At 46.6% G+C, this 13,056-nt stretch overlaps 1 long non-coding RNA gene across 1 annotated transcript in view; it reads right to left on the reverse strand.

The window, feature by feature from the left end:
• Positions 1–5,610: 5,610 nt before the first annotated feature.
• Positions 5,611–13,056, reverse strand: part of LOC133257073 (uncharacterized) — a 30,068-nt gene continuing 22,622 nt past the window's right edge. The window contains exons 2-3 of the long non-coding RNA XR_009739393.1: positions 6,341–6,521; positions 5,611–5,747 (exon numbers count right to left, since the gene is read on the reverse strand). This is a non-coding gene — a long non-coding RNA (uncharacterized LOC133257073). The remainder of the gene's footprint in view (positions 5,748–6,340; positions 6,522–13,056) is intronic.

Below are 13,056 nucleotides of genomic sequence, written 5' to 3' on the forward strand. Positions count from 1 at the left end.
TGATCTGAGCCACAGTCAGCTCCCCGTCTTGTTTTTGCTGACTGTGTGGAGCCTCTCCATCTTTGGCTGCAAAGAATATAATCCATCTGATTATATTTAATCAATCTGGTGATGTCCATGTGTAGAATCTTCTCTTGTGCTGTTGGAAGAGGGTGTTTGCTATCACCAGTGTATTCTCTTGGCAAAACTCTTAGCCTTTTCCCTGCTTCATTTTGTACTCCAAGGCCAAATTTGCCTGTTACTCCAGGTATCTCTTGACTTCCTACTTTTGCATTGCAGTCCCCTATAATGAAAAAGACATCTTTTGGGGGTGTTAGCTCTAGAAGGTCTTGTAGGTCTTCATAGAACTGTTCAGTTTCAGCTTCTTCAGCATTAGTGGTTGGGGCATAGACTTGGATTACTATGATATTGAATGGTTTGCCTTGGACACAAGCAGAGATCATTCTGTTATTTTTGAGATTGCACCCAAGTACTACATTTCAGACTCTTGTTGACTATGAGGGCTACTCCATTTCTTCTAAGGGATTCTCTTCACCATGACTCATCCATCTTTGCTGGTCCTACATGGCATGGCTCAGTTTCATTGAGTTAGACAAGGCTGTGGTCCATGTGATCAGTTTGATTAGTCTTTTGTGACTGTGGTTTTCATTCTGCTCACCCAATGACAGACAAGGATAAGAGGCTTGTGGAAGCTTCCTGATGGGGAAGACTGACTGTGGGGGAAACTGGGTCTTGTTCTGATGGGTGGAGCCATGCTCAGTAAACCTTTAATACAATTTTCTGTTGACAGGCAGGGCTCTGTTCCCTCCCTGTTGTTTGACCTGAAGCCAAATTATGGTGGAGGTAATGAAAATAATGGTGACCTCCTTCAAAGGTTCTGTGCATGCACTTTCACCCTTAATGCCCCTAACCCTGCAGCAGGCCACCACCAACCCACACCTCTGCCAAAGACTCCTGGACACTCACAGGCAAGTCTGAGTCAGTCTCTTGTGGGATCACTGCTCCGTTCTTCTGGGCCCTGGTGCACACAGGGTTTTTTTGTGCCCTCCAAGAGTCTGTTTCCCCTGTCCTGTGTAAGTTCTATAAGTTTTGTAATCAAATTCCACCAGCCTCCAGAGTCAAATTCTCAGGGAGTTTTCAGTCCCTTTGCCAGATCCCCAGGTTGGGAAATCTGCTGTGGCTCCTAGAACTTTCTTAACAGTGAGAGAATTTCTTTGGTATAATTGTTCTGCAGTTTGTGGGCCATCTGCTCGGCGACTCTATGATGGGGTTAATAGCAACCTCATCCCAAGGGCTTATGCCACAGGCTGTGTGACCCAGGTAGCTGCACCCAGAGCCCCTGCCTCTATGGCAGGCCACTGCTGACCCATACCTCCACAGAAGACTCAAACACAGATCTGCCTCAGTCTCTGTGGGGTCTCTGGGTCCTGGGATGCACAAGGGTTTGTTTGAAGCCAAACACGGCACCTTTGTTTGTGTCTGACTCTTTGCCATCCCTTGGACTGTAGCCCATCAGGTTCCTCTGTCCATGGGATTTTCCAGGCAAGAATACTGGAGTAGGTTACCATTCCCTTCTCCAGGGGATATTCCTGACCCAGGGATCAAACCCAGGTCCCCTGTATTGCAGGCAGATTCTTTACCATCTGAGCCACTAGGGAAGCCCTTGACAATATTTAATATGTGTGTATCCAAAAGAAAGCACCCAAATCCATGAGGCTAGAACTGCAAGAAGAAACAGGTGAATCCACTGTTACAGGCCAGAGAATTTAACTCCCTGCTAGCAGGCAGAAAATCAGGAAGGATCTGCACAGCACCATATATAATCTGGACCAAACTGACATTTATAAAATACCTCATCCAACAGCAGCATCATGAACATTCTTCTCAAGTTCACATGGGACATTCACCAATGCATACCACGTTCTGGGCCATAAAACTGACCTTAACAGATTTAAAAGAATATATATCATACAAAGTGTGCTCTCGGACCATAATGGAACTAAAAGTCAATGACAGAATGAAAATCCCAAAATATTTGGAAATTAAACAACACACTCCTAAATAACAGAAGAATTTCAACAGAAATTCAAATACATTTTGAACTAAATGAGACTGAAACCACAGTCTATCAAAATTTGTGGGCTGTAATGACAGAAGTGCTTAGAGGAAAACTTATAACATTGAATGCATACATCAGCAGAGAAGGAAGATCTAAACTCAGTAATTGAAGCTTTCACCTTAGGAAACTATTCAAATCAGAAGAGATTCGATGCAAATTTATGTGGAAGAAAATAAATTTTTAAAATCGGAGCAGAAATCAATGATATTGAAAAGAAGAAAATAATGAAGATATCAATAAAAACAGAAGGTGTCTCTTTGTAAAGGTGAATAAGCTGAATAGACCTCTAGCCAAGTTAACCAAGGAAAAAGAGAAGACATAAGTTACTGGTATCAAAAATGAAAGAGATGTCATTTCTACCAATTTGATGGACATTAAAATGATAATATTATACATAACTCTGTATCCACAAATTTGGTAACTTAAATGACATAGACTGAGTTCTTAAAAGATATAATCTACCAAACTCACACAGTAAAAATAGATAATCCAAACATTTAATAAATTTTCAGCATAGAAAGCTCCAGGTCCAGATGGGTTCACTGGTAAATTCTACCAAATATTTAAGAATTTATACAAACTACTATGCGGAAAATACTGCTGCTGCTGCCGCTACTAAGTCGCTTCAGTCGTGTCCGACTCTGTGCAACCCCATAGACAGCAGCCCACCAGGCTCCCCGTCCCTGGGATTCTCCAATCAAGAACACTGGAGTGGGGTGCCATTGCCTTCTCCATGTGGGAAATACTACCAGGATATATTCTACAACACAGGGAATAGGGGAATACAGCCAGCATTATAAGAACTATCAATAGAACATAAACTTTAAGAACTGTGAACCACTTACTGCACACCTGTGATTTAAATAATATTGAACATCAACCATGCATCAATTTTTTAATAAATGAAACTTAAAAATCATTCCAATGGGGCGGGGGCTGTATGATACTATAACGGTCGATACATGACATTATGCACTTGTCACAAATCTATAGAATGTACAACACAGAGAGTGAACCCTGATGTAAACTCTGGACTTACGTTAATAATGTGTCAGTGCTGGGCCATCCACTTTAACAAACGCACCGCACCTGTGCCGGGTGTTAACTGGGGCTCCTGAGGGACTGTGCATGGTACCTATGGGAAATAGCTCTACTTTCTGCCCGATTGTCCATCAACTTAAAACCACTCTTAAAAATAGTCTATTAATTTTTCCTTTTAAAACTGGAAAGGTGACCAAGTCCCATCTGAACAGTAACCAGATGGCCAAATACAGTATTTATTCCATAGGGCAAGGCCCACCAGGTGACACCAGCTCTCTGCAGGGTAACCAGGTAGCTTGGGCTCCAAGTGGTCTCCAGCCCCTCTCCCCACCAGGTGACAGCCCAAGAACATCCCTGCCCCCTGAAGGAGCCCCAAGTCAGCAGCATCTGCAAGCCTGGCAGCTGCTGGAATTTCAGGTTCGGCTTCCTTCTAGGTAGGGGCTGGGAGGCAGTCAGTGCCAAGCCCACAGGCGGCCATGCAGGGCTTGGGATCCGAGGGGAGACCTTCCTGTGGTCCTCAGTGCCCACCGGCCTACTGGCTTCCTCCCAGCAGCTTCTCCTCCCACCCGTCTCAGCGTACCTGGCTGCTCCACTTTCTCTAAAAGGAGGAGAATGACTCATCTTCTCCTGCTCCAGTGCCTTTCACGCTCAACAGTGATGCATCCATCCTTTCGTCTTACAGAGAAAATGGCACTCAGGCATGGCAGCATCATCCCCTGACTCCTCACAGAGGAGCACAGCAGCACCTCACACACCCCGGCTTTGTCCCCTGAGCTGACAGTGAGGATACTGTCCATCTTCCTACCTGCGAGCAGTGACCCCCCTGGCCATTCACCCCATCAGCCAGTCTCCAGGGCCTTGTCCTCTACAGGACGATCATGTGTGGGTATATGTAATAACTGTCTCTGCTGCAATTCACCCGCTTTAATCAGACACATCTATTGGCTTTAAATTAACCACCTCCTACTTTTCTGAGATCCTTTCTACTGCTTTTGAGTAAGTTTCTGCTTCTTGTATTTTAAAGCACACTGGGATGACTGGGTGGTGCTACTGGAAAAGAATCTGTCTCCATCAATGCAAGAGATGCAGGAGATAAGGATTTGATCCCTGGGTCAGGAAGATCCCCTGGAGGACAAAATAGCAACCCACTCCAGTATTCTTGCCTGGGAAATCCCATGGACAGAGGAACCTGGCGAGCTATAGTCCATGGGATTGCAAAGAGTCAGACATCACTGAGTATTTGAGCATAGCACAGGGATGACCTTCACTTGACCTTAGCTGCTACCGTATGTCCTTTTGGACCCTCATAAGTCTCTTTAAAAGTTATTTAGAGGGTCTAGATGGAGTAATAAATTCATGTTCTTGTCCACTCCCTCTGCTACCAGCCATGATACTTGAAATAGAGAGGAAATCAAAGTGAAATGACTTGTCTCAAACAACAAAACCAAAAAGGATAAACCATAAAGGAAGACATTTATAAGTCTAAGGACATTGAAATTAAAAACATCTGTTCAAAGAAAGACACCAAAACAAACTGAAGGGTAAGGCACAGATTGAAAAAATATTTTATAATGCACATTCCTGAGAAAAGATTTGGGTACAGAAAACATAAGAAATTCCCAGATGTTAATAAGGAAAAATAGAAATCTCCAGAGAGTAATGGGCCAAAAGATGAGGTGACACAGAAGAGGAAGCCAAACTTCCCATAAATGAAATAAACACATTCACCTCCGTTCAGGCTCACGACCTTACATCCCAGGATCCCACTTCTAACAGTCCTCTGACATATATACAAAGAGACAGATGATGGTGAGTTCAGGACAACAGTATAGCAGTAAAAACCTGAAACAGTTTAAATGTCCATTACACATGAGCATCACATATATACACACGTTCATGCATGCATGCATTATACACATATGTCACAAACACACGTGTTTATGTTACATGCATGCACACATGTGCACTCACGTTACATGCATACGGACATCACATACATGAATGCACGAACACATACATACACATTCCGTTACATGTGTGTGCACCTAGTGCACACATATACACACTGCATGCACACATGCACATGTGCACACGTATGCATGCACGCATGTGCCCAGAAGCCTGTACTCTGTTCCACTCCACAATGCCCCCCTCTCGCAGCTACCAATAACTCCCTTAGAGGCAGTGGCTCATGAGCTATATTAAATGACATCCTCCCGTGTTTTTAATTGACTCAAACACTAAAAGGTAAATTAAAAATCTAAAACAATCAATATGTAACAGTGGAATGACAAGTAAATGCTCTTGTTTTATGTGAGAGCATCATGTCCTTCCTCTTTCATCCTCAGTTTAAACCCCATCTGCTCCTAAACCTGGCCAAATTGCATGACAAGTCAGGAAATAAAGCAAGTATGTTGGAACCAAAAAAGCCTCCAGCCATTTCTGTGGACAAAGTGCCAGCTTATTAGCGTTCATTTTATTTCCTGAAGTTTAATTTACTAGACTTAAAAACCTTTAGTGATAGAAAAGAGGAAATTTCGGAGGTTCTTGAAGCTTTAAAGCATGCATGTGATATTCTAGGAGATATCTGTGAAGAGAAAATTAGAAAATTAGATTGCAAAATAGAAACATTTAACCCCATCTGAGTCACCTGAGCCTCAACTGAGCCATCCCTGGTGGCTCAGATGGTAAAGAATCTGGTGTGTCAGGTGTAACTGTTGAATATAATAACCTGTGAAGTGCTAGTGAAATAACTAATTTTGGGCCAGCCAAAATAAACATTGCCATCACAGGCATTAGTTTCTGGGGGGGGGGGGGTGGAAAGCCGGCATTTTAAATGCACCTAACCAATGACCCAGTAATTATCCTTCTTAAATTCTATTTCACAGAGAAATTCATCCCTTTATAGTCATTAATTTGATGGGTCTCCATAGGTCACAGTTTAATCGACATAAGAATATTTATTCCCTATTTGCATTTAGAGAATTTCTGGAAGGGGAAGGTCACACGCAGGGCAGAGGTGTGAATAAATATCAACCAGAGGGCTGAGAACAGAGGTCCTCTGGGATCCTTTGATCCGCTCCTGCGGTTCCTGCCAGGGCAGTGCAGATTACAAGGTGGGTGATGAGTGAGAAGAGAAGCAAATTCTCAGATCTCGGTGGTTGGATTTGGCTGTCTTACCTCGTGTGGACGCCAGGTGGCAGCACAACCTGCCTCTTTCTCTGTTCGGGCCACGGAGCCTACGCAGCAGTTGTGCGGATGCAAATGAGGGGTTCCGCGCTGTCCTCGTAGGCGTGTGTGCAGCCGGCCAGGGTGAGAGGGGGTCTCCTCATTGCACACAGCTGGCCCATTCCCTCAATACCTGCAAACTCAAGTCACAACGCACTTTCAAGGTCAGAGAGGGAGCTGTGGTCTCTTTGATTTGGGGGTTTGCACCAACCCAACGGGCATCCCTGGGCTTCCCTGGTGGCTCTATTTGTAAAGAATCCGCCTGCAGTGACGGAGACTGGGTTCAATCCCTGGGTTGGGAAGTTCCCCTGGAGGAGGAAATGGCAACCCACTCCAGTATTCCTGCCTGGAGAGTCCCATGGACTGAGGAGCCTGGCAGGCTACAGTCCATGGGGTCACAGAGAGTTGGACATGACTGAGCGACTAACATTTTCACTTCAGTGGGCTCCCCAACCTTTCATGAGGTGACCCCAAAGCTGCTCCACTGTGCCTGGCCCAGCTGGGTCCCAGGACTGCACAGCCTGTGTGGTGTTCACAGGCCCCTTGGGACCACCCGGGCTAAGGCCCATAAGGTCTCCTTCCAGCTGTTCTGTGCAGGAGGAACAGAGGACCAGAGGCCACACCTGCAGTGCTGGGCCCTCCGCTCTTTCTGTTCACCCAGAGGGACAGCCTAAAAAACACACTTACAGACGAAAAGGGAAGGAAAGCAGTGATGAGAGAGAGGGCCAAGCAGGCCAGGAGTCAGGGAGCGGAAACAGAAGAGATAAACAAGCAGCACAGCGTTATCCTGAGGCGCGGATGCTGTGGTTCTGAAATGAGGTGGTGAGGGGACGTGCTCTCTCTGGGTCTCTCTGTCCTTGTCTGTCTCTGTCTTTGACACACACTTCATGTAAAATGTGGGAAAGGAGAGTTGGATAAGATGAGCGCACAGATGTGAGATGGGAGTGGGGCAGATTGACAGGCAGGAACGGCTGAAGAGAAACCCTGCCAGCCTGTCTCGCCAGCAAATATGTCACTCGAGTCTCTCATCTCGTTAGGGAAGTGGAACGAACAGAAGGCCCGGCTTCTGCTGGCGGGGGAGGCGGGTGAGGGGATTGTGAGCGAGTAGTTCCACTTGATAGAACAGGTGGGGCAGGGGGGGTGGGTAGGGGGTGAAGAGACGCTGCAGGAGTCCACAGCCCACAGCTGGCAGACACATGGCAGACAGGACAGGGTGTCCCGAGCAGGTCGACCTGAAGGTGGCAACAGTGAAGCATCTGAAAAGGCCAGGGACCCAGACTGAGGTTGAAGCTGCAGTTGAAACTGGGCTTCCCTGGTGGTCCAGTGGTTAAGAATGCAGCCTGCATTGCAGTTCCATCCCCATCCAGGAAGATCCCACATCCCTCAGTGCAAATAAGCCCCTGTGCCACAATTACTGAAGCTCACGTGCTCGAGAGCCCCTGCTTCACAAGAGAAGCCACTGCAATGAGAAATCCACACACCACAGCTAGAGTGTAGCCCCCTTTCATGGCAACCAGAGAGAAGCTCAAGCAGCAAGCAAGACCAGCACAGACAAATAAATAAGCCAATTTTGTTAAAAGTTGCAGAACAGAGAACATTTGGGGGAAAAAAAGGATGCAAAACAGAAGAGAAAAAACCCAGCAGCTTTGTTGACATAAATCAGTGCAGAGATCTAAAGAGCCCTGGTGATGACAGCAACCTCCAGGCCACTCACCAAGGAAATTAGATGAAGATCCAAAACATTCCCTCCCTGGAGTGAAGTGTTGACAGAAGCAGGGAAGCATGAGTTTAGCAGCCAACTCGGGAGGGGTGAGCATTGGCCTTGAAAATCTCAGTTCTGTTCCATTCTTTCCTCCCTCCCCCATCGTGGCCCTGGAGCAGGGCAGTGAGTTTCTGCCAGCCTCGCTCCTCGGGCTTAAGTGACAACACCCATCGGGTCAGAATCCACAAGGTGAACAACAGAGAGAAGGGGCGGGAAGTCCCTGCGGTGATGGGAGAGCTGAAAGGACATCACCCTCAGATGAGCAGTGGCAGAGGGGTGGGGGGTCCTGGAAAAGCTGGTTATTTGGGGAAATCAGGAGCTAGGATTACGAGTATTTACGTTTAAATATAACCTGTATGCTCAGCAGAGTGAGGATGAGATAACGCCATTTGCAGCAACATGGATGGGCCTAGAGATCATCGTACTGAGTGAAGTAAGTCAGACAGGGAGAGAGAAATATGTGATGTCACTTATATGCAGAACCTTTGAAAAGATGACACAGATGAACTTATCTATAAAATAGAAACAGACTCACAGACTTAGAGAATGAAATTATGGTTGCCGGGGGGAAGGGAGGGAAGGACGGGGGGAAGGGATAGTTAGGGAGTCTGGGATGGACACATACACACTGCTATATTTAAAATGGATAAACCACAAGGACCTACTGTATAGCACAGGGAACTCTGCTCAATGTTATATAACAACCTAATTGGGGAAAGAATTTTAAAAAGAATAGATACATGTATATGTGTAAATATACATATATTTACTGGATATGGATACTGGATAAGAATACTGGAGTGGGTTGCCATTCCCTTCTCCAGGGGATCTTCCTGACCCAGGGATTGAACCCGGGTCTCCTGCATTGCAGGCTCAGATGGTAGCCATCTGAGCCACCAGGGAAACTCCACACATATGTGTAAATATATATGTATACATATATATGCATGATATATATTAAATTTAAAAATAAGCATATACATACCATACTGGTATATATAAAATATGTATATTATATACATGTATAAAACTTATATGGGATAAATTAAACTTGATATTACAGGTACCGTATTTTTAAGGGAAAAAATGAATATATGGCTGGACAAAAAAAAAAGTTTCTGATTTGTGAATTCTTATGTGAAAATCTATAAACATATCTGAAAATGAAGCCCATTTGAAGCAATCCATAGAATGTGTGCTCAAGAGCAGGCCCCTTGATGGGGCCTGGTGCACCCCCTGATGCGCTCCTACCAGCCCAGGGGGACAGCCTCCTTCCTCCTGAGGGGCCGGGGAACCAACATTTCAGCCTCAGTTCTCATCAGCATGGCTGAAGGCTAGTCCTGCTGGTGTCATCTCCTGGGTGCTTCTGGAATGTTCTGAGCAAGCCGGGCCTGGCAAAGAAACCTCTCAGTGGAGAACCCCAGGTGCTTGCAATAGAAGCTTACAGAACAGCTGGGGAGGGCCACACCTGAGGGACCTCTGGCACCATCAGCATCCTCTGCATGCAGGTGGGAGGCAGCCGGCAGACCTCGATACAGCCTGTAGACGTGGCCCCTGGGGCTGCTGCCCCGGAAGACACAGACCACTGCCCGGCCTCCCCTGGCTCCTAGGGAGCAGCTGTTCAGTCTCAGGAACAGCCAGTCAGGTCTGTTCACACAGTTCCTCCCTGCTCGTGGGGCAGCAGACATCCTCCAGGGCAGTTCTGACCCCGAGTCACCAAGTTCACCAGGCCCCGAGGTGAAGACGAGAAAGTGTCCTCTGGGAGCCACCCTGGCCAGCTGTGCCCGTCAGCGAGGGCTTTGACCCTGGGCACTGGGCAGGAGGTGACCCCTGGGATGTGAAGGGGTGCCTTCTTTATTTTGCTGGCTGCCTGGGAGTTTTCATACATCCAAGCTGACAGGAAACCCTGGACATGATGTGAAGAATGGAAAAAAAAAAAAAAAGACCATTGACAACTTAGTTTGTGGTTTCTGCAGACATTTCACTTTCCTGATTTAGTCTGAATTCAGATCTGCCCCAACGTTCGTGTCCCCGTCGAGCTAACAATATTTAAACGTCTAAATTGGCCAATAGTGTAACTGGATGAATTTTTGTCGTGTGCTCCAACCTGAGTCAGTTTCTCACCCACCTTTGAAGGTACAAGACTCATTTCTCTGATTGTTTGCCTTCTGAAGTTTGAATAGAGCATCTCTAAACAGAGTTTATGACATAATCAGCTTGAGATTAAAATGAGATAAAAATATCCATCTCATTTTTTTTTGGTTTCACAGCCACTGCTGCTTCAAAAACCCATCGCTTTGCTGTTTATTGTCGTATCATTTATAATATGTCCATAAATCCAGAGCCAATTATTCCAGTTTCTCATTTGCTGCCAATAAAAAGTCCTCCACCATCTCAGCTTCTCCACTGATGGATCCCTTCCATAAGAAAATTAGAAAGCTTCCAACAATGCGTCTGATGTACAACTTCTGATTTTTTCTCCTTTCCAAATGACACAGGGGCTTCCCAGAAGGTGCTAGTGGTGAAGAACCTGCCCGCCAATGCAGGAGGTTGAGCAACTAAAAACGAACAAACACCATGGACCCAGGGAAAGAGGGTTGAAGATGATGCCTGCGCCCACCTGTGGGGCGGGGAGGAGCAGGGCAGGGGAGTGGTCAGAATGTACCAGTGAGGCGGAAAGCCTGTGCCCATCATCCAGCCTCACCCCTCCTCCGGAAGGGATCAATCCGAGTACCGCAGCTTGGCTGCTGTCTCTCCTGGATTCCCTGGACACAAATCCCTGGCTTCGCGAAGTGCTTTGTCCCTAAACATCTGCATGTACAGCTGCCAAGGAGGAGGTATTGTGGCCTCTGAAATGATGGTTTTTTTCCTCCTACTGTCCATTTCTTACAACAATGTTGGGAGGTTTAACCATGATTCATCTTGGTTTCTTGTAGTAGTATTATTATTGTCATTGTTGTTATCTTAGCAGAGAGTCTCCGCGCGTTTGGGCAGGAACAGGGAGCCAGTCTCTCCTGCTTCTGTGATTTGCAGAGACAGAGGGGCCAATGCTTTTCCCACTCTGCGTCCCTCCCCCGACTTCAGTCTGCCCTTCTTCCTCCTTTGTCACTATGACCCCTTCTCCCTCTAGAGAGAGTCTACTGGCAATTTTCCCTGTGGGAATCTCTGTTTGGGAGAAAGTTTCCTTTCCAGGTTTGGGGCCTTCCTGTGCCTGACCCCAACCTCTCAGCACCTCACACAGCCCTGCTGACACCCCAGGGCCCCCTCCAGCTCAGCCTGCCCCACCGGTGCCCGCCCTCCCCCCAGGGTTGTCCTGCCTTCTCTCTGCTCCCTCCGGAGGAGGACCAAGGCCCCCCCTGGTCCTGGGCACAGGCGCTGGGGTGAGTAGGGATCCCTCGGCACCCAGTTCTCCTGGAGATGCTGGATGCAGGTTTCTGCCTGAGCTGTCCGGTGCCACAGGCTGCCCCACCACCCAGAGCTCTGTCTAGAACAGAATCTGCAGAAGAGAGGGGACATGCTGAGAGAATCTGGCAAGACCAGCACTGACATGAGCTCTTTCTTTGCAGCTAAGATGTGTTTATTGTTGAATATCTATGACCCGCCCCTCACATCTGTCTATGAACTTGTTGAGGAAAGCTATCCTGTTTATCCATCTTCCTACCCCCAGGGCCTGCAATGGTGTCCATTATGGAAGAGACACAATCAATCATGGTTGCACTGAATTAAAGTCATGTTTCTTGCTGGAAACTGTGGTTCCTACCAGGGCTAGACAACTGCTGGGAAGTAAGAGATGTGTGCAGTCCATACAGTTTTGAATACCCAAACACATTTTCTTTTCTTGAAGGGACAGCAGGAGAATAAATAAACCAAGGAGACCTGAGGTCAAAGTGCTAAAATCTGAGCCCCTCGTTGATAAACCTCACAGATGGACACTCCCTTGTTTAGAAAAATAATTGGTGTAAAATTTTCAAAATTGCATTCTTAAAAAGTCAATGTGGGACATCCATGGTGGCACGGTGGATAAGAATCCACCTGCCCATGCAGAGGACACAGGTTCCATCCCTAGTCTGGAGGATCCCTCATGCTGTGGGGCAACTAAGTCCATGTGCCACAACTACTGGGCCTGTGCCCGGGAGCTGCAACGGCTGAGCCGACACACTGCAACTACCAAAACCCCTGCCCCTAGAGCCCGTGCTCCACAACAAGAGAAGCCACTTCAATGCGAAGCCCGAGCACCACAGCTGGAGAGTAGCCCCCGCTTGCCACAACCAGAAAAACACCCACACAGCAACTAACACCCAGTGCAGCCAAAATAAATGAATAAATAAAATTATTTTTTAAAGGTCAATGTAAAAACGGTAGCAGTTGTAATCATGCATTTTGTTGATTTGCTGCCTTGTAAGATACATCCCCGTTCAGGCAATTTTCAGAGAAATTTTGCAAAGGAAATAACTTTTATTTCCCTCTTCAAATGTCAATAACACCTCCATATCCCCTGCTCACTACAAAATTGGAGTCTTATTAGCAGAGGAGGACAGGAAAGACTAGTGTGCAAAGGACAATATTTGCCATCTTTGTTATCAGAAAAAAAAAAGTGGGTGCAGTTTCCTCAAGGAGCAGCAGAGGGCAGCACTGGGCCCACATCTCACAACAGTAGGACCCTAAACAAACCTTGAGCATCTGCCTCTGACTTTGCTATTTGAGCATCACTGAATGGGCTGCCTAAGTAGACAGCAGTGACACATGTGTGATGTACCCAATAGCAACACTTCCAGAATTTAAATGTCTTGATGCCAAAATGATAAAAAAAAATCTTAGTACTACTCTCGCCTGGAAAATCCCATGGACGGAGGAGCCTGGTAGGCTGCAGTCCATGGGGTCGCTAAGAGTCGGACACGACTGAGCG

The sequence above is a fragment of the Bos javanicus genome, chromosome 11 (genome assembly GCF_032452875.1).
Source record: "Bos javanicus breed banteng chromosome 11, ARS-OSU_banteng_1.0, whole genome shotgun sequence".
Classification (NCBI taxonomy): domain Eukaryota; kingdom Metazoa; phylum Chordata; class Mammalia; order Artiodactyla; family Bovidae; genus Bos; species Bos javanicus.